Source organism: Peromyscus maniculatus, chromosome 6 (assembly GCF_049852395.1).
Source record: "Peromyscus maniculatus bairdii isolate BWxNUB_F1_BW_parent chromosome 6, HU_Pman_BW_mat_3.1, whole genome shotgun sequence".
In the NCBI taxonomy this organism is placed as follows: domain Eukaryota; kingdom Metazoa; phylum Chordata; class Mammalia; order Rodentia; family Cricetidae; genus Peromyscus; species Peromyscus maniculatus.
Window position 1 is genome coordinate 45,292,199 of NC_134857.1, and position 22,648 is coordinate 45,314,846.

The following is a 22,648-nucleotide window of genomic DNA, read 5'->3' on the forward strand; positions in this document are numbered from 1 at the left end:
GCTAAAAGCACTGGAACACTCGCTAACCATATCATTTTAAGGGAAGAAAAGATAATTTAAAAGTATCCAATGAAATTTTGAGGATCAATCATTCAAGTCAATTTTTAAAAATGGAAATGTAGGAAGATTATCTTCCAGAGAATGGCTTTTCTGAAAAAGACATAATTTAAACATGAATTTCTTTTTGATAAGTGGGTAAGTTGTCTCACTCAGCTTTAGAGTTTTACAATAATGCTGCAGATGTCATTTGATAAAATATCTGAACCCGAAAGGGCCTCATAAGATCTGTTACTGGCAAGTTTATTGATTTGCCTTTGTTCTGCCTTCCCCCAGTGTGACAAACATCTTTACTGTGATTAACTGAAGGTTATAATTATTGTACAATGAGTTTCAGAACCAGAAGAAAAATTGTAAGAAAGGTAAAATGAAATGGATGAAGAAAGGCAGAAAGGGAAAGGAAGAAAAAAATGAACCCCAGATATCAAAGACACTCAAATAATATTTTTAAAAACATCTCATCTTTAAGTCTTGCAGTGGAGAATAAATATATTCTTACTTATTTCTGGAAAAGTGCATATTCTTGTCACCAAGACCTCAGACTTTAAAATAAAATTGGTCTATATTTAAATCCTAGCTCTGTCATGCAATACTGTGGCACTCAGTGAACTTCCAAAGTTCCCTGTGTTTCATCTAAATTTACTGAACTTTTGTGAATATTTAATGAACAAAATGCAAAAAGGTTTGGGAACATGTTCTAGCACTTGGTAAATATTTATAAATGTCAACTATTGACATTTAGTACATATAAATGTTTTAGTCGTGGATGGATTCCCTTAAAGATGGTAGAGATGACTAAGAAGTATGAAATCTTTAGGCTCCTAATCCTTCACATAGTTAGCATATCTACTTTAATGCATTGTTTCTAGAATCACACTACATTTAGAATCAAGCATCTACTAGCTTTCTTACTGATCATTCACTCTTTTATACATTATGAGAAAGATATTCTGAAGAAACAAAGCAATACCTGCTCCCATCGAAAGAAAATATAAAGTGAACAAAAGGCCAGATAGCATGGTATCAGAGCATGCCCAGGAGTGTGGTGGGGATCAGCTTGTTTCCCATTTCATCGCCATCCCCTCCCATGCAAACTGTCACCACCATAGGCCCTCTTGCTAAAAACGTGTTTCCTCAGGTTCCGGAGATCAGAAGTCAAAGACCAAGATATCATCAGGGCTGGTTTCCAGTACAGGCTCTCCCTGTCTTGTGGAGAGCTACCTCATCACTGTATCTTCTCATGGCTTTCCTCCTGCGAATGTAGTAGGGGATGGAGGGGAGTGTACACATCCGTTATCACTTCCACATCCTCTCCACTCTATCAGATGAAAAGCCTACCTACCACTTGTGTCTCTTAAACCACAAACACTGATTTTTCACAAATCTAAAGGTTGAGTGACTCTGGAAATGGCCTGCTTCTGGGTTGCAGACTATCACATTGTTGCTTCACACTAACACAGCCAAAACAGAGACCCAACTAGCTCTCTGGTCTCTTCTTATAAGGGCCCTAGGCCCTTCTTCGGGGTTTCATTCTTATGGCCTAATAAAAGGCAGCCCTCCATATTTATGAGCTCCATGGATTAAACATACAGAGCAAACACATTTTTCCAAAACACTGCAGTTCAACATCTATTTGCATGAAAGTGGCATTGTATTAGATGTCATACATCAACTTAGATAGTTTAAAGTATGTAGGGGGGTGGATAGATGATACATAAATGCCACAGTGTTTTCTATAAGGAAATTTTAACATGTTCAGATTTTGGTACTCATCAGAGTTCCTGGAATCAATCCCACAAAGACATTAAGAAACATCTGTAACTCCTAATGATCTTGCCTTCAAACGTCATCACCTTGGGATGAGGGTCTGAACATGTGGATTTTTGAGGAGTCACACTTCAGTCTGAAGTACTTCCTATTAAGTGACAGTACCTCTTTGTTGCACTCAGGACTTTTGCAACCTTTTGCTCTACATATTTGCATAAAAATCTCACTCTTCTTTCCAAAGAGTCTTTCCAGTGAGTCTTAGGTGAGATGTATATGCAGTTATTTCTTTTTATAATTAAGCAATTTTTTATTCATTTTACATATGAAATTTTACACAGATCCCCCTCTTCCTTCCTCCTGCCCCTCCAGCCTCCCCCCCTCCTGCTCAACCCACCTCCCATTCCCTCCTACAAAAAGGTAAGGCCTCCTCTCATGGGGAGTCAGCAGAGCTTGGTACATTCAGTAATTTGCAGTTATTTCATTCCTCAGAGCCATTAACTACACTGTCTTTGGAAAGTACTCTTCCATTGGCTTAGTGTAGTTCGGTCCAGTGCCTGCCATGTAGTTGTCCATTAGAATTTTCTAGTAGATTTTACTATTAGTAGAACTTACTACCAGAAATCCATTAGATTTCTAGTAAATAAATGTAGTAAACAAATCATGAAGTAGTTAAAACAGTTTGATAACTGAAAATGCAGTAGTGCTCTGACCCAAACTTTTAGATGTTTATAAAGTATATTTAAAATTTATTATCACTATTGCCATGCACTTCAGCATATATATTACCCAGAAACACTTTCATTTTCATTCCACACCACACAAAATTTCATTTCTGCAAGTGAAATTTCTTAATACTATTTTTCACAATGTAGGAAGATTTAACTTCAAATTGCCTAGCACCCAGCCTTTTCCAAAGTATGGTTACTAGAAAATTTTGCATTTGTAAGCGGCTGGCATTATATCTTCACTGTACAGGCCTGGTGAAAGCTCCTTGCAGGTACAGGTTAGGTGATTTTGCCTGAACTCCAGTGTACTAAGGCATAGCCATTATAATCTGCTATAAGTCTTTAAGCTTTATTTAACACGAACACTTGGCTTCTCAAAAGCTTATTTTCAGAGAAAAATAATGGGAACATCTGACGCAATGTGAACACTGTTTTTATGTTTTAACATTGATTTAAAAACCATTTGTTGAATCTTAAAATCCAGAATATAATAAAGTGGTCCAAATGTCATTACATGAGTTCTTAGCAGTTAGTTCCTTGAACAGTTCACAATTGTGGTCTGAATAGATACAAATTGTTGTGGGTGTTTAGGTTTCTATGTACCACATGTAACAGAAATTGGGGTGGGGGTGTTGGTTTGGTTGACAAAGTGCCTGCCGTGTGGGCAAGCATCAGAACACAAGTTTGAATCCGAAGAACCCCATAAAAAGACAGGTACAGCAGATCACGGTGCTGGAAAGCAGAGGAATCACAGGAGGATCCCTGAAGTTCAGTGGCTAGCCAGCCTAAATGAATCCATGAAGTTCACCTTCAAGAGACCCTTTCCCCCAAATAGTACACACACACACACACACACACACACACACACACACACACACACACACACACGAGATGAGGGAGTTTGTTTCTTGTTTCTGTTTTTATATCTAAGTTATAGACTACATCTTTTGTAATAATCTTCTCTAAAGAAAATAAGGCTTGGAGTCTTGTCGCATCATTATATTTGAGGAATAAGAATATTAATTCAAGTGGGAAGATACTCACTGGATAGTTTGCAAGTTTGCAAGCCCAAGAACCTGAATTTGTAACCCTAGCAGTGTAAAAACCATGTGCACCAGTGTGCATCTGATTAACTATACTTTTTCAAAGAAGATCAAAGCAGGAGGACTCTGGGAGCTAGCTGGCCCACCAACCTAGGCTAGGCAGCGAGCATGAGGTTCTGTGAGAAACCGTGTCTCAAAAAAGTTAAAATAAAAATGAGATGGAGATGCCAGAGAGGTGTCTCAGCAAGTAAGAGCACTTCCTGCTCTTGCAAAGCTCTGGAGCTCAGTTGTCAGTACCCATATCAAGCAGCCTGCTCCAGCTGCAGGGGGTTGGAAACCTTGGACTCTGCAGGCTCCAGCATTCACAAATGTACTTACCAACACCCTTCCACATGCATATATATAATTAAAAATAAAATAAACCTTAACACCTGGAATTGACCTTTTATGCATACCCACAACACACACACACACACACATATGCACCCACACATGCAAAGTAACACAGTGCACGCGCGCGTGCGCGCACACACACACACACACACACACCAAATGGTGACATAGCGAGGGATGTCACTTTCTTAAGCTGAGTGTTGGCATCTTATCCATGGCATCAGCATCTTAGATTGGCACCTTAAGAGTGATATAAGCACTTGGAGAGGGACAAAATTAGATTTTTCCATGTTTGTTCCTTAGAGATGGTGACCTTCAAAACTCATCTATTTACCAAATACATTTTTTAAATGTAGGATAGCTTTTTATAAATTTCTGATATTAACTCTCTGAAAACAACCACCATCACTTAACCTCAATCATGAGATAAGTAGCTTACATTAAGCAGGTCACAGCACATTTCCATGTTGAAGTCAGAAGCCACTTTTATGCTCTCATCACTGAGAATTCCAATTAAATGCACTGATAGAGAGGCATTTCTAAGGAGTGGGTGACTGTGTCTGTAGTGGCATCTCTTTTCTTTCATCTGAAAATGTCTGAATGAGAAGATGCCTTGTGAGGTTTAAAATAGAAGTTAAATCAGAGGGGCGTGTGAAGAAAGGGATTCTACTGAGGCATGGGCCATTTCAACACAGAGAGATCATCAGAACACAGCAGAAAAGGAGGCGTACTCGTTACCTTAAAAGGGGAAAGATGAAGCACCCATGTGCAGAAATGAGCTCTTTAACCTCAGACAGCTGTGAGCCATTTGTTACCTCTTCTAACGTACAGCAGTGTCAACCCTGTGTGTCAGCCCTATAGGCTTCCATGAAGTTGAATGCACAAAAGAATGTTTCTGTCCCAAGGACATTGTGCTTGTTATGATCTCCTGGAAATCCAAAGAGCAGAAAGGCAATTCTTACAAATTCAACAGATAGACTAATCAGCATGCAAAGGACAAGAAAAAAAAAAAGACTGCCAAAACAATTACAACAACAACAAAACAGTACTTACTTGGCATGGTAGGAAACCCACGCCCATATAACATAGGTCTGAATCTTAGGTCCACAATTTAACTTGTTTCCTTAGATAGTTCATTTACCTTCTATGACCTCAGTTTTTCATATATAATGAAAGTGACACATCTGGTAGTCTGAGAAGCCACGCTACTTCCAGCTTTTGGAGATTAACAGGTCTTAATGTATACTATTTTTCCATAGAGAAGGGTAAACCATAGCAATAAATAGATTGATGAATTTAGAACGATGATTTTCTTTTTTTTTTTTTTTTTTTTTTTTTTTTTTTGGTTTTTCGAGACAGGGTTTCTCTGTGTAGCTTTGCGCCTTTCCTGGAGCTCACTTGGTAGCCCAGGCTGGCCTCGAACTCACAGAGATCCGCCTGGCTCTGCCTCCCGAGTGCTGGGATTAAAGGCGTGCGCCACCAACGCCCGGCAACGATGATTTTCTTATGTTCTTGCTTTTACAGGCATTGTGTGATTTGTACTGACTAAAATATTATAACACAGAGACTTTCTGGGTTCCTACTTTGTAACCATGTTCCCTTCAAGCCAATAAACAAGACCCAGGGCTGACCAAACAACTAGGAGTTACTATGTAGTTCCTGAGTTACAATCCTTCCACCATCTACCTCTCTTGGTCTGCAGACTCTGGCTTCACTGTACAGTCACCTACAGTGAAAAGGAACTATTCCCTCACTTTCACCGTCCTGTTCTTCTTCTCTAAGTATCTAATTATTCTGTGCCCATGAAGAATTCTTCACATGACCTCACTACCAGTAACAAGGTGGAGTTCCCACTGAATTCTAACCTCCTGCTGGAGATTCAAGAGCAGAACGTAGATTCAGGTAATGTCTGTGACTCTCAAATGGTGAACTCTACCTGCTCCCTACCCCCAGTATCAGCTCTCCTTTGATCCCAGGGCTCATCCTAACTCTTCAAGCCACATGTTCATTCAGTTCTACCAAGAATAGCCAGCCTCAGAAATGAAGCTCCAAAACACATAATAAGGCATATACTTCATCTTCCATGTAATTCCAAGCTTAAAGTTGACGGGATCTTGTGGAATTGGAGAGATATAAAAAATTTATAGACTTTGCAAAGAAAATATATGAGGGCAACAGTAGGATTATATCTGAGATATTTCATTAAGGCAACTGAAAAGGTTATTTTGGGTAAATAACTGTGCTGGCTAGTCTTATGTCAACTTGACACAAGCCAGAGTTATCCCAAAGGAGGGAACCTCAATTGAGAAAATGCCTATATAAAATCCAGCTATAAAGGCATTTTCTTAATTAATAATTGATGGGAATGGCCCAGACTAAGGTGGGTCATGCCAGCCCTGGGCTAGTGGTCCTGCCTGGGTTCTGTAAGAAAGATTGAGCAAACCATGAGGAGCAAGCCAGTAAGCAGCATTCTTCCATGGCCTCTGCTTCAGCTCCTGCCTCCAGGTCTATGCCCTACTTGGGTTCCTGTCCTGACTTCCTTTGATAATGAACAGCAATATGGAATTGTGTGACAATCCTTTTCTTCCCTAATTTGCTTTTTGGTCACGGCGCTTCATTGCAAGAATAAAAACTCTAAGACAATAGGTATGGAATTATTTCCCATTTTCATTCTTGGTCCTCACTCCTAATTGCACTCAGCTTTCCCTTTGTGTCAACCTGCATTATTCACTTGGATTTTTTCCATGTAATGTAAGCCCCAAAGGTGGGAGTTCATCTCTTTGAGTACAGAAACAGAAAAAATAGAGCATCTTCTTTTTATAGGTCTGGGTTACATATCTAATAAATTTTTCTGTGGTGAATAATGAGTTTGTGACTAAGTTCCAAAGATACATATCTAATAGGATCTAGTGACATAGTACAAAAGCATCATTGTTGCTAATTTATGAATTCAATATCTTTTCTCATTTTGGTCAGAAGAAACAGTCTTACCATATTCTGAACTTTCCTCATGCTGACATAATTCTCATGATCCTCCTTTGAAAATGTCAGCAGAACACAATAAATCCTTTGCTACACAGAATTTTGCAGAAACGGGGTATTCTCATTAATCTAAAATTTAGTAGGCATTTTGACACAGATGTTACATATGTACACACATATATGTGACAAACTGAAGACAAACTATTTTGAAGTGAGCTATCTGTGATTATAGCAGCCTCAAGGATACATAGTTGGGGTTAATGGCTATCATTGTCCTATTGGCAGATGAAAGTATCTGTGGACAGAGAGCTCACATTGCCAGAATGTCAGACATTCTGTCCTTTCCAGTACTCCTAAACCTCCCAGTTGTCAGCTGCTCATTCTTTATCCACCAACCTCAGAAGCACTCTAATGGAGGCTTCCCACCTCCTTCCAGTTCTTCACCTTCACACTCCTAAGTGGACTTCAGCCTTCCTTCCCTCCCACTCTGCCTTTGTGAAAGACTATGCTTGCTGCTCAGGGCCAGGAATCCATCTCCCTCACCTTTGTGAGAATTCTCATATACACCTCCCTGCTATGGGCCAGCTTCTCTTCTACCAGCTCATTCCATTCAGCCTAGAAACACATGCCATTGCCTCCTTGGAAAAACCAAAACCTAAAGAATTCTTTTAACTACCTTCAGATCCTCCTCATCCCTATCTGCCTCTCTTCTGACAATAAGAAATCATGAGATGACAGTGGGGTACCATTCTCGCTTATCTTTTCTCTCCTCTTTCAGATCATTCTTTTTTGTTTCCTTCATTCTATATGACCTCATTACTTCACAGAACCTAATCAGCTGGTACAGGTTCCCTCACTCCCTGTACAACTATATCCATCACAAAATACATGGCTTTCACTTTACTTCCTCATTAGTGATATTGCCATTCAACACAAAGAACTTCCTGTCCTTTCTTCTTCTTGTTTTGGGCTTTGTAAGTTGTTTAAATTAGCATTGCATTATTTTCTCTTACAGTCCTGCAGATCACAGGAAGTTCTTGTTTAATAGGCCTCATAACCTGTGACTAGAGACACCCAAATGTCTCTTTACTCAGATGCCTGCTGAATGGGCCAGAAAGTAAGAGAGATCTTGGGGCTAATGTAGCATTTTTCTCCCTCCCCATCCCCTCTCTCCTGTTTTCTTCCTTCTTCTCTTCTCCCCTACTACTTTCTCATCACTGAGCTTCTCAGTAGGGCTGTCTTGGGCCTCCTCATACTTCTTGTCACTTCCAGATAATGCAGCTTCTTAAATGGTAGTTGACTGCCCCATGGAAACTTTCAAAGTTGCCTGAATGGAAACTGCAAGCTATTGATAAATTCAATGAGACTCCAAGGTCTCAGAATGTAAATCAGTTGCATCCTATTGGGTATGCTGGTCCTTGGGGCCAATAGAAGTGGAATTAGACCTCAGTTTCTAATGAGAAGGGTCTTAATTGCCAGGGAATTTCATGCCTCTTACCTCCCTAGTGATGCTCTGCCCTCCAGGTATCAGTGGGTTTCACTTCTTACCGTTTAACATCTACCAACCTTGTTCTCCTACCACTTTGCTGCTTCCTCCTCCTCTTTGTCTTCCTCCTCCTCTTCCTCCTCCTCTTCCTTCTTCAGCAATGCTGTTTACCTCTGCTTATTGCTTATCGTTAGCTCCTCCTTTGTTCATGCCCTCAGGAACTTTTGCTCACATTTAATATTGAAATACTTGGTAATATTTGTGCCACATAGCAGCTGTCAAAGTATATTTGTTGAATGAAACATTCCAGATGCATATCTAAACATGTTGTATGAATGAAGTCTTAATACCCTCATAAAATGCTTACTAAGGCTAAGGTGGCCATTATCTACTTTAAAAACAGGAGGTGAGACAGGTGAGAGGAGGTCTGTTTGTTTTTTTAAGGACAAATCCACGATTCAGACTGAAGCAGTTGAACATGAATCTTCAAGTTCTTTCCCATTTTAAAAAAGATCTAGTATTCAAGGCTCCCTGGTTGTCGCTGTCTTACTTGCCTATCAGCAGCAAGGGATGCCATCCTCCACACTCTTCCTCAAAACAACATACTTCCAGGCCTTACTTTGTAACCTCTGTGTTTTCATCCACTTCCTTGTTGAACCCATGAGTTTTCAAGAAAATATTGACAAATCCTATTCTTTATCTTCCACAGTGACATCTCTTGGGCACCTCATGTTTATTATATACCTAACCATCTATTCATCACATTTCATGACTGAAATCTCCACCCAAGTACACAAAACATGTTCCTTAATCTTTTTCACCTCAATAAATAGCTCACCTACTAGGCCATCTTCAAGCCATATCTCCAGAGGCCATCTTGATGTCTTCATACCTGCCACTTTCTTCTACATATTCAAATCATTGAACTTTGATCATTTTGTTCCCCATATAGCCTCCATGCCTCTTTCTATCCCTTTAGGATCAGGTGAATTCAGGTCATCTTCATTATGTGCTCACATTACTACACAGTTCTCTACTAAATCTACTAAGTATTTCTTTGTATGTTTGATTGTAGGTGTGTGTGTGTGTGTGTGTGTGTGTGTGTGTGTGTATGTGTGTGTGTGCTCACATTACTACACAGTTCTCTACTAAATCTACTAAGTATTTCTTTGTCTGTTTGATTGTAGGTGTGTGTGTGTGTGTGTGTGTGTGTGTGTGTGTGTGTGTGTGTGCATGTGTGTCTTCATACCTACTCAGTGAGCAATGTTACAGACTAATTCATGTCTCCATGTCCTCTAGGTTTCTTGTTTGTGTGCACATGTGTTTTTGTTTGTTTTAGCCACAGTAAAAATCAAATAGAGAAAAGGTTTCTTTCGTAACTTGTTACTCTTCAGCGTGGAAGTTTTCCATGACACCAGGATTGGTGGTACACATCTGTAACATCAACAGTGGAGATGCTAAGAGAAGCAGAGGAACTGTTCAAGGACAGCCTGGAGAAATTAAAAACTAGCCTTCCACAGGCATAAATTCTAAACCTTGCACCCTCAGTTTTTGCTTCACAGGAACTATTAAAGACTGCAGTTTATTTTAGTTTTCCTCCTGTTTGCTTTCTTAGAGTTCAACAAAAATATAAGCCTCAAGAGAGAAAAAGCAAAATGTTTTCTTCTCCTCTGAATACCCAAGACCTCTCCTATCCCCTGTTTGTAGCGGGGGTTCAATGAGCAGATACTAAAGGAATTCAACGCTTCAGAGTACTATAATGAGATAACAAGCAGACACTTTGCATTTGAATTCAAAAGCTCTTATTGCATTTTTCGTTTACTGGAGCTATTGGCTCCACTGTTGATGTGGTTTAACTAGAACACACAGCATTTGTGGACTGGAGTAGTCAGTATGGAACATGGCCTATGATGCTTTCTTCTGTCCAAATCAAAAACATTTATTTATATGATATAATGATATATGTATTTTGATTTTCAATCAAAGCTTCTGGCTCATAACTCTTTCCTAAAGATAGAACACAGAAATTAGACTTTCTCTTCCTCACAATTTGTCATAGAAATTCTAATCATCTTCCCTGACTCTCTGTCCTCAACTGGCCATATAGAAATTGTCTGACATAACCTTGTCTTACACTAAGTTATAAGATCCTCCCCATTCCAGAGAGGTCTGCCCCATACCCTGGAGGAGAGGCCACAGAGAATCTAAAATTAACAACACTTTCTGTTTCCCAATGATATCACCATATAAGCACAAAGGACAGATGTCAGAACTTCAGGACAGCTGGACACACTCTGAATAGTGCTTTGCCTGCAAAGGGCTTGGGAGGTCTTCCATCTTTATCTCATAGGTTTCCCTAAGTATCTCTTCACTGTACCCTGAGCTGTATCCTTTATAATAAGCAAGTTAACAGAAGTAAGTGTTTCATTGACTTCAATGTACCACTTGAACAAGTCAATGGAATACCAGGGAGGGAGAGACCTGATTTGTAATCAGGCACAAGAAGAACAGCCTGAGGCTTGAGAATGGCATCCAAAGTAAGGGAAGGGGTAGCCTCAGCTATGGAGTCCTCATCCTGCCAGGCCCAACACTATCTCCAGATAGCTAAAATCAAAACTCATCTAAATCCAAGGAAACATTGATGGCAAATTTAATGCTTGCTAGAGATTCCTATATCACTTTTGAGATTATAGAATTTATTTATTTTAAACAAAAGGTAGGAAAAACTAAATTTGTTTTTTTTCTGTATATCTTATTTTTCAACCAAATAGATACTAACTAGCAGTCTTATGAAAATATTAACTATCAGAGTAATGTGTGTTTTCTTGCCAAATTTTATGTATTTCATATCAGTGAAAAGTCACAAATGACTTTTAAAATCCAAATTAGATATATATGTTCATGCAGACAGCAAAATATGAAGAAATACGAATGCACACTTGTATTAAGATGCATTTAGATGTGCACACAAAATTAAGAAAAGTTTTATTTGAACTAAACTTACAATGCTAGGGGAAAGTAAGGGGTTTAGATAAGATCCTGGGATTTTGAGGGCAAAGCATAATTCCAGAGAACAATGTGATTCTCAAATTGGGATTCCATCACTTCCCAGAAATGCTAAGTATACGAGCAGATGGCATGCACAGTGTAGTTTTCTTGTATACACATTACATGGCAGTATAAGAAATAACATCACTGGCCACCAAGACAATGGAATCTCTGTGAACTTACAGGTGAATGCGGTTGGATCCCTCATAATACATTCAACACTTGTTTCTTGATGATGATCCAAAGTCATTGAAGCTTGGTTAGTTTACGTTGTTTTCATTTTAAAGCCCACACAATGAAGTAGAATAAAGTTTCCTTTTGTTCTCAGTGGTAATTTCCACTGAGTTCCGGCTCTGTGAGCCAGTCTGCACTGACATACAATGGCTGCAGTCTAAAGCAGCCTGACAAGAGCAGCCATTATATCTGTGTTCTCTGTCCCACGGTGGGTTCTAATTCACATTTCTTATTTGCTTACAAGTTACTTCTGACAAAAGCTATGTTTAGCTGAACTATGTGATTATATTTGCCAATCCCTCGCCCCCACATACATATATTTAAAAAGATGTCTCAAACAAAGGTTCACATTCATCCCTTCATCAGGAAAGCAAAAGGTACAAGAAAAGGAGCTGGGCTGTGTGTGCTTCTGCAAGAAGCTTTTACTTTTCAAAGTTTATTAATAAGAATGGCTAAGTAAATTCCCACAGGAAAAATATCGTTTCTATCATCTGGCCTACATGTTAGATTATCTATTTGGCAATACAAGTAGACAAAACACTTCAGAAAACCAAAACTGCCTTCCCTGGGATGAGACACTTTACTAGAATTTGATGCTTCTTTTGTTGTTGTCTTAGGGGAAAGTGATTCCAAATGACGGGCGTAAGCCAAACACAACTTTGAAGATGAGTTCAGACTAGAGAGAAGCTGCTTGTCACGGAAAAGCTGAACCTTAGTCGGGAGATAGAATTAGAAGTATGGTATGACAGAGTTGGCCCTGGTTCTTCCCTTTGATTGCTGAGTGACACTGAACAAATTGCCTCACTTCTCTGAGTCTCCTTTGTAAATCTTGGGTATTACACTGAACAAAGTTTACACTGTGTAGCTAAGTTCAATCCCCAGAACCCACAGTAGAGAGAACTGACTCCTGAAAGTTGTGCTCTGACCACACACACACACACACACACACACACACAGAGAGAGAGAGAGAGAGAGAGAGAGAGAGATCATAATAATTAATAATAATAAAATACACTTTAAAAGAAGATGTTACATTTTAACTATACACATACACATGTACATACACACACATACACACACATGCACATGGCCCTAGATTGGTGCTGTTCTCAGCCTTCATCAGTAAAGCTTCTTACTGCAGCAGGCAGCAGGTAATACAAGGTACCTAGAAGAAGTGGCAGCAGAGTGTTTGGACATAATTGGAATATCTATATTATGATATTCAAAGCTCAGTAAATATCATAGAAGTGTCAGGAGCCATACAGCCTAGTCTTAGATCAGTGTATGAATGTCTATCCAATGGATCTCCAAGAGGAAAGGCCCACGGAGATGGTCTCTCACTTGATAAGAACCAGTGGACGGCAGAGCAGCGCAGGACTTTGCTGAATTCATGGAGCTTGCAAACTCTTTTCTCTCTCATCATATTGTTGATTCCTTTAGCAGTTTTTTTGTTTCACTTTGTCAATCACGCATTCAACAACTGTAATTTCCCCCTGGGAATCCTGTTGTTTCTTGAATATTTTCTTCTTAGAATCAGCAAGGGGCTAATGCTTCTCAAATTTCTCATCTGGAATTACTAAGTGCAACTCTTAATCCTGGGAACTTTTCTGACTCAACAGAGGCAGTTAAAATTAGTGGGTCTTGCTTTCATAATTATTCTAAGAAAAGGGTAGATAGAACCACCTTGTGGAGAAAAAGACTCATAGAACAGTAGTAACAGGAAGTAATAGGTAGATATGAGAAGACAGCACTTGGAACATTAACCATAGCTCACAAATTCTGGGAAGGAGAGTAAAGCATACATACACGGAATAAGGAAAAAGTCTCAGGAATACATGTAGTACCAACTCTTGAGAGCAAGTTTCCTGGACACCAATCATATAGAATCAATGGTAGGATCTGGTAGGATCCAATGGGAAAAAATGAAATGTAAAATATGGGGTGGATCGATCCATCTTTACTATACACAAGCTTATATTGGTGGAAGAAGTATTGTACAGTGAGATGGGAAAAGAGTGCCTTATCAAAGTCTGCCTTTTATAGAGAGATTGAGACATAGGATCCTTTTGTAGAAGAAGAAACTGGATAGAATCATATCTTACAGACGTGAAAGAATTGTTTGGGTTTAAATACTGTTGTCCTTAAGGCATTGTGCCCACGTCTATTACTTTTTAACTTTGTAACTCCAAGCAGCTGCCAGCTGACATAAATGCTGTGAGAGCAGGATGTGTCTGGCTCGATGTTTGTTAAGCTGCAGAAATGCTGAATTCTATATCTAGAATAAGGTTATGCAGGGGCTGGGAAGGTGTGCTTGGGAAAGCATAAAGGGGAATAATGGGGGCTTTAATGACGATTATGATGCATTCCTTAAAATATGGCGCATTTCTTTAAAGTAGAAAATAGGAGCCAACAATAAAACTGTTCATGTAAGCCTGGTAGAAAAAACTCGGTTAAAATATAAATAAAGATGGCTCGAGCTATTTAGGGCCACTTGAGTGCAATCCACCTGGTGGTCAGACTTTTTCCTTGCACTAATGACCCTTCTCCATCTCAGGACCTGAACCCAAGCTGAGGCTGGACCACTGGCATAGAAGGAAAGACAAAAAGAATAAAAAAGCCAGAGAATGGGAAGATGTGCAGCAAGGTGTCTTCTTGGCATGACATGGTCATTGCACTCACTAACTTATTAGAACTGTGGTTGCCTGAACATGGCCTGTACAAGACTGGGCCCATGATACTGCATTATGGATGCTCAGGGGCTCCTGAGCCCCCACACCCCCCTAAAGGACTATTGGCGGTTAGTGGCTCCTGAAGGAGGCATTGTTACTTTCTTCAGTGGTGTAGCCACGAAATTATCTGTGCTCCAATAAATAGCCCCCACTCACCCTCACATGAACAACCTTAATTAAACCCAGTGGCTGTGTGTGTGTGTGTGTGTGTGTGTGTGTGTGTGTGTGTGTGTGTGTGTGTGAAATAATTTAAAAGACATTTAAAATATATAACTTTTCTCTTTACATATCAATTTGTGATTGGACACTGGATTTCAAGATGAATATATTTACTTATCAGAACAAGGAAATATGGCCTGGACTGTGTCTTTTTTTTTTCCATTCTCATTTGACATGATAGGCACATAATGTCCTTCAAGTACCGTTTGCTTCAGTTCAATATATTGTTTAGGTTTGGTAGGGTGGCCACAAGTCCCACAAGCTGCTGGGTGGCTTAAACATCAGGAACTGACTTTCTTGCCGCTCTAGTGACTGTAAGTTCAAGGTCAGGGCTTCCCCAGGTTTCCATCCAGACTGCTGTCTCCTCACTGTGTCCTCGCATAGCCTTTCCTCTGTTATTTTCAGCCCTGATGTCTCTTCACGGAAGGATGCCAGTCACATGATGTTAGGGGCCATCTAGGAAACCTCTTCTTACCTTAGTTACTTCTTTCAAGACCCCCACCTCCAAGAATAGTCACTTCCTAAGATACTAGGTTAGGTCTCCAATATCTGAATTTTGAGAAGATATAATCATCATATATAACAGATAGTCCCTCTTAAACAAGCATCAGAATTACTCCAGTCAACTCTGGTATGGAATCAATGGCTCTCACGGAGGCCTAATATACACTTATTAGATTAATTAATTTGTTTTTATATAGGAAAGAAATGAAGTCAAAAATTCCAGAGATTAGGAACTAGGAATCAAGCTGCAATTTGTTACAGGACTCACAGCAGCAATTCTCAGAAATCCATAAATGTGAGGATCCTGTGGCTAGTACATGCTCTTCTCATCAGATTCTGTGGCCAGTACATGCTCTTCTCGTCAACCAAAGCAAATTAAGAACTTCACTACCTTGATGTGGTCTTTCCCCTGCCAATATGCACCATGTTCCCATCAGGGTAAATTACGAGGGTGAAGACAGAACTGTGAAGGCTACTTGCATGCAAGCAGCAACACAGTGGAATCTACTAACAGGCCTGGGTTTTCTTTTTAGAGTTTTCCTGGCCTTTCAGAGATTTGGGAAACTTGGCCATAATTGTCTAGCCTACTGTTGTAGGGACTCAATCACACTTGTTACTGACAATCTTAATTGGGGTGACTATTATTGTAATAAAACACTATGACCAAAGCAAGTTGTGGACAAGAGGGTTTAGTTGGCCTGTGCTTTCACATCACTGTTCATCATCACAGGAAGTCAGGGTAGAAACTCAAATGGGGCATGGACCTGGAGGCAGGAGATGATGCAGAGGGCATGGAGGGGTGCTGCTTGCTGGCTTGCTCCCCATGACTTGCTCAGCCTGCTTTCTTATAGAACCCAGGACAACCAGCCAAGAGATGGCACCACCCCAAATAGGCTGGGCCCTCCCCCCATTAATCACTGATTAAGTAATTCCCTACAAACTTGTCAACAGCCCAATATTATGGAAGCAATTTTTCAAGTGAGAAATCTCCACTCTGATGACTCCAGTTTGTGTCAAGTTGACATACAACTAGCCATCACACCAACAAAGATAAAAGCCCGAGCAAGCCCCACTTATTGGTGTTATAACCAAATGGGGCAGGTTCTGGAGTTCTACACATAAGAGGACATTAAGAAAAACTGTAACTGGTCAGGTGCTGTGGTGGCTCATATCTGTAACCGTGACACATTGCAGACTGATCAGGGGCTTGCCATGATTTCCAACCTAGCCCTTGTTAAAGAGAGATACTTGCTTGGAAAGAAAGGAGGGGGGAGAGGAAGGGAAGGGGTAGGTAGAAAGTGAGGAGAGAGGAAAACTCCAACTAGACACAGAATGCCCAAGAAATTTGGCAATTCCAAAACAGACTTTTAGCTGTCTCTGACACAGAGTGACAGTGATCTCGCAATGAGAATTCTACAAAACTCAGGAGGGCACTTCCCCAGCTTACTTCTTCTTCCCACAGTACTGCATTCTATGGAAGATGAGAGGTCTTTCTCCATCCTGCAGGCAGAGAATAGCATAGTAAATTCAAAGTCACAAATTTAAATTTGTAGTCACATAAATGGTGAGACAGCAAAACTAACTCCCATGCCCTGTACAGTGAGAAGTTCTCTAAGCCATGCTTGCTTCTCCAAGTGTTAACATGAGAACTTGATTTAGCTTGCTAATTAATAAGTCATCTCCTTACAACTACGTATTAGGCAACTTTCTTTTTCTGGGGTGATATTATACAATCTTTAAAGACTTGTTCAAAGTCCATCTTGTTCAATCCTGTTAAGCTTCCATCCTCAGGTGTCAGGAAATTACATTGCCTAAGAGAGGTGAGGTGTATAGACTTTTGTTTTCTTTTCCAAAGCAGTTGAGTATTTCCAAATACTTCTTCCTTAAAAAAGAATAGAAAAAAAAATAAATTTCAGTTCTTCCCTGGAATTAAGAGTAAGTAGATGAACAACTACAGAGCTGCTTACTGATGCCACACACTGTATATGGGCTGGTACCTAGAAGAAAAATCTTGATGTGGAGAAAAACTAATGAAAAATTGACTAATCACTGACCCCAGTTTCTGAGACACAGGTAAAGGTCTTCAGAGTACTGGTCATGAGTTTGGAAACTTGTCTGAAAGAATAGCTTTGTAACTAGACTCCTCAGTCCACCCTTATTCTTCTGTGGTCTATCAAAACCATCAGCCAAGTAATTGTACAAATCAATTGTCATGATCAGAACTCTTCAGTGACCCCCCAGTCTCATTCAAAGCAAAAACAGGGTACTTGTAACAGTTCTTAAGACTCTGCAAGACTGAACTTTGTGTCTTTTCAAACTCATCTTATCTCAGTACTGTTTATATTCCCCTCTGACAACTTTGCCTTCTTGTCCTTTCAAGTGTTAGACATGTAGTCAATTTGGACTATTGCTCCTAAACTTGTTCCCAGCTTGGAGTGCTTCTTCCTCAGATATGGCCTCCATCACCTTCCTCAAGGACTACAATTTATAGCTGAAATAATCTCTCATATATACTCTCTATTCACCTTCTATAATTTACCATTTCTTGTAACACTTACAGCTTTATAATCGATAACTTATCTTTCTCACTGTAAAGTTTGTTCCACTCAGAGACCTTTGCACAAGGGCAGGACTTTTTGACCATTTGCGTGTTTTCAGGTTCCTATAACACAAGCAAATACTTGTCAAAAGAAGCAAAGTGGAATGTTCTAAATTTAGTATCTTTTGAAGAATGTGAAAGGAAGATGAAAGATCAGTTAATAAAGAGATGGAAGAAAACTGATGCTCTCAAAAGAAGCTGGAGAGAACTTTAAAGTAAAGCAGCAGCTTTATGGAATATGAAAGAAAGAGAGTAAGAGAGAGAATAAAAAGGAAAGGTGGAAAAAGGAAGTGAGGAAAGACAGAAGAAGGAAGTCTTTATATTAGCTTTAAAAGGTGTTTGTGGATGTATCCCTCTTCAAGTACGCCTCCCAAGGTGTCTCAGTCATGTGGACTACTCTAATGCTGTGCTGAAGATGGCAGGTTTAAACCAGGTTACATTTCTTCCTTTCGGTTCTGAAAGCTGAATAAGATCTAGGCCAAGATGCCAGTGTTGCTTGGACTGTTAACTGCCATATTCTCTTTACATGCTCACATGGAAGTCAAGAGAAAGAAAGAAAATGGTGGTCAATATTGATTATCAGCTTGTCGGGATCTAGACTTAGGAGACAAATATCTGGGAATGTATGTAGGAGAATTTCTAGATTAGGTTAACTGGGGTGGGAAGAACTAAATGTGAGCAGCATCTTTCCATGGGTCAGGGACCTGGACAAGAGGAGAAAGTGAGCTGAGTTTGAGCATTCATCTGTCTGTGCTTCCTCACTGTTGATGCAATGGGACCAACTTTCTCACGACCCTGTCACAGTGACCTCTCCACCCTGAAAGACTATACTTCAAACTCAGAATGAAATAAAGCATTTTTTCCTGAAGTTACTTTTGTGGACCTAATGGTTTACTCTAATTATTAACTTGATTGGATCTAAAATCACTTAAGAAGCTAATAGGTAAGGAAGGATCTAGATTAGTTCATTGTCTGGGCATGCTTGTGAGGGATTGCCTAGATTAGATTGAGGAGGGAGATACCATAAATGTGGGGAAAATCATTCCACAGGCTGGGGCTCTGGACTGAATAAGGAGAAAGCTAGCTGAGCATAAGCATTCGATGTGACCAACCACCCCAAGCTTCTGCCGCCATACCTTCCTTGCCATGATGGACTGTAAACTCTTCCTTTCCTAAGTTGCATTTGCCAGGCATTTTGTTCCAGCATTAGGACAAATGACTAACACAGTCAGGTATTTTGTCATAGAAACAAGAAAAATATCAGAAGCTCTCTTGGATCTTTTCTTACAAAGTCCATCCATTTAGGTTGCTATAACAGAATACAAACATTTCTCAGAATGGGGGCCAAGTTCCAGCCCTGAGGTCGCCAGTCTATAGATACCAAGCTCTATGGATGATTAGGTCTCTTATAAAAAATAGTGTAGAACTCACTTATGTCCATCCACATTGTCTTCTGTGTATTTTAAGTCATCTTAAAATATTGGTATATTAATATCCTCCTGTGTATTTTAAGTCATCTCTATGACTTTTAATGCATGATTGGATATAAATGCTTTGTAAATAATTGTTCTATCATTTAGAGAGTGATAGTGAGGAAAAGAATCTATATGTGTTTACAACACAGTCCGTATTCTTTCAATACTTTTCAATCTCCAGTTAGTTTAATCCAGGAATGTAGAACCCATAAATGAGGCAAATCAACCATACTTTAAGTTGGATAATTTGTGAACAAAGAAGATTTTTTCTATATTTTTAGAAGTTGCAAAGTCCAAAGTCAAGGAGCTGGTCATCTGGCAATGTAGTAACAAAAACCTTCTAGGTCCATGTGTATTGACTAGACCAGTTCTCTGGGATATCTTTTGAAAGGTTACTAATTCAATGAGTGCCTAAGCTCTCATGAACCAATCGCCTCTCAAAGGCCCCTGGTAAGCTTGGAGGCTAACATTCTGTATGATGAATTTAATATCAGAAATAAACATTCAGACTATAGCAGACACTAATAATTTTCATGATGTCTCCATCATAAACTAGTAATTTATCAAAGAACCCATATCATAATGACATTACTTTGAAGGAGCACTAATTTTTCAGCCCAGAGCACAATGTCTATTTCACACAACTTTACAGATCATGGGAGAAGTCAAACACAGACTTTAGTACTCCATATCCATATCTGCCTCTGAGCTGTATTTTGAATTTATGGATAATATTTGTTTAAAAATCTTCAAAAAGTATAATAAGTTGAAGCAATGGCTGTACAGTACATTATACTGGAAAACTTTTGAGAGAAATTTGTTGGGGAGTGCTGACAGAGAAGGCAGGATCCTGAATGTGAAATATCTGTGCCCTCTCTCAGCAACCAGCCAGAACAGACTGGAGCTAAGGCAAAGAAAGGAACACATTGGTCTTCAAGGAAATATATAAATGACCTTAGCATCAAGATAGCCTGGAGGACAGGCAGGGACAGGGAGTCCCAACAAAGTAAAAACATCTCCTCCAAAGACATGACAGCCCTTTCTTCGTGGGAGTGAAAATGCCGGGCATGGAATTTACAACTTCAGAACTCACTGAAATAAGAACACAGAGGCATTCTTGGAGCCAGGACTCAGAAGACCAGAGTCGGAGCTATGTGGAATGTGGCTGTGATACAAAAGCCTGTGGGTTTCTGCCTTGGAACAGTGGTGTAGCCCCCTCACCAGGAATGAATGCTGGCTGTTGATTGTCATCTCTTGAGGTTGAGGAGTGGGATTCCCTTGTTCAACAGGAACTTCTGTCTACACTGGTCAGAGGTGTACTGGGATGGATTTGTGACTTGCTGCTGGGAAAAGCTGTCATGCATTTACAGTGCCTGAGTTTGGGGATGCTCATAGTACACCAACTTTTGACTGTAAGTAGTACAGTTTCATTTGTAAAAATATCATTCACTGCTTAAATTTGCTTGAAGTCTGAGAATCTGATCTTTGGTACTAGAACTGGTGGTTTTCATCCATTCCCTCACCCACTTTCACATTTAATTTTGCATGTGTAATGATTTATGTTGTTTTTACAAGAATAACTAAGGTTAAACATCTAAGAAGAAAACAATAAGTTGTAAACAATGTATAAATATCATTGAATTCACTTACATGCATAAATAGTATTTTACTTTTCTCTGTTATAGTATTACACATATTGTTGATATGTGACTATTTTGTTGGTATTACCCTGACAGTAGTTTTGGTTAATCAATTTAGGAATTTGGCCATAACATAGAATAAGGAATATTTGTCAAAGGGATATATTTCTTACAAAGGTACACATTGGTATGTATATATTCTGTAAGTACAGAGAATGTTATAACATCATATATAATTATATATAATGATGGATAAAATGGTCATATTTGTGGTAAAGTTATTATTGTGGGAAATTGAGGGGAATTGCAACAGATATCTGTGAAAGCACAGGAGAGACCATTAAGCAACTCACAACCATGAAATGTGAGAAGCAGCCAGAAAAGTGGGATTTTTTTTCAGCTGGCAGAAAGTAGATCTACTGACCATGATAGCTGTCTCCACATATTTGAACAATTCAGTTTTTTGAGAGATGGAGCAGAGTATCAGTGACACATATCTTCCACAAAGTAAAAATATTACTCAGTGTGGAACCCACCATCACTACCATATGCCATGGAAAGGTCATGTGATGTATCTCCTAGGCCAACTGTGACTTCATGATGGTCAAAGATAAACTTTAATGGGCTTGTAATTTGATTTTCTTCTTTTCTCTTCCTATCCCACTCTATACCCCCAGAATCTTACTATAGGGCCCCAGCTGACCTTGAACTTGTGTTCCTTCTTACTCAGCCTCACAAGTGCAGTGATTACAGGAGTATGCTACCATGCCAACATTCTGGGTTGTTTGTTCTAAACAACCCAGAGACAACAGAGAATACAACAATTAAATTCTGGAGAACTAGTGAAACTTTGTATGAAAATTAAGACTCCTTGAAAATTTCAAGAGTATCAAATTTTTGTATAAAATAATAATGGGTGTCAGGTACTTGGCATTGAGTCTGGGGCTTAGTTAAGAAGTGTGGTCACCTAGTATGTGCAAGGCCCTGGGTTCAAACCCCCAGGGATAGAGAGGGAAGAGAATGGAGGGAGGGAGGGAGGGAAAAAGAGAGGGAGAGGGAGAGAGGGAGAGAGGGAGAGAGGGAGAGAGGGAGAGAGGGAGAGAGGGAGAGAGGGAGAGAGGGAGAGAGGGAGAGAGAGAGAGAGAGAGAGAGAGAGAGAGAGAGAGAGAGAATATAAAAAGTAATGAATAAATTCTAGAGCCAGGTGATATGTCTTATGTCTGATCTTAATCCAGGAGTGACTAGGTGATTTGGACAACAGACCTATAACAACAGTACCTATTTCATAAAGTGAGGGCTAAATAGTTAATTCATTAGAAAGAGCTCATCCCATTGTCTGGCCACAATCAGCAATTAATAAGTGATTATTATTTGAATATCAAATTACTTTGTTAACATTGGCCCTAAAAGATCAAGGCTGAGTCACATCTTTATGAAGAATGAACCTCTTAAGATTAGATGACCTAATCTAGTTATCTCGGTATCTAGATGGGATTTTCAGTGCTTAATTTAGGGAAGCACGGATTTCCAGGGCCCATTGTTGATATTTCTTATCTCATTTTTGTGCAGAGCTTCAAGCAACAAAGATTTATAATAGACCCACTGCACAAGCATTAGGATAATAATTATAATTTTAACAGCATTGTTTCAAAGATTAAAGCACCAGAAGATTTACCAGCCTGGGCCAGCGAGATAGCTCAGCACATAAAGGGGATTGCTGGCAAGCTTGACCACCTGAATTCAATCC

The 22,648-nt window shown here is 39.5% G+C and overlaps 1 protein-coding gene across 1 annotated transcript in view; it reads left to right on the forward strand.

The window, feature by feature from the left end:
- The first annotated feature begins 20,235 nt into the window (after positions 1–20,235).
- The window catches only part of Mme (membrane metalloendopeptidase), a 129,147-nt gene continuing 126,734 nt past the window's right edge, over positions 20,236–22,648 (forward strand). The window contains exon 1 of the mRNA XM_076574182.1: positions 20,236–20,673. The gene's annotated coding sequence lies outside the window, so the exon portion shown is untranslated. The remainder of the gene's footprint in view (positions 20,674–22,648) is intronic.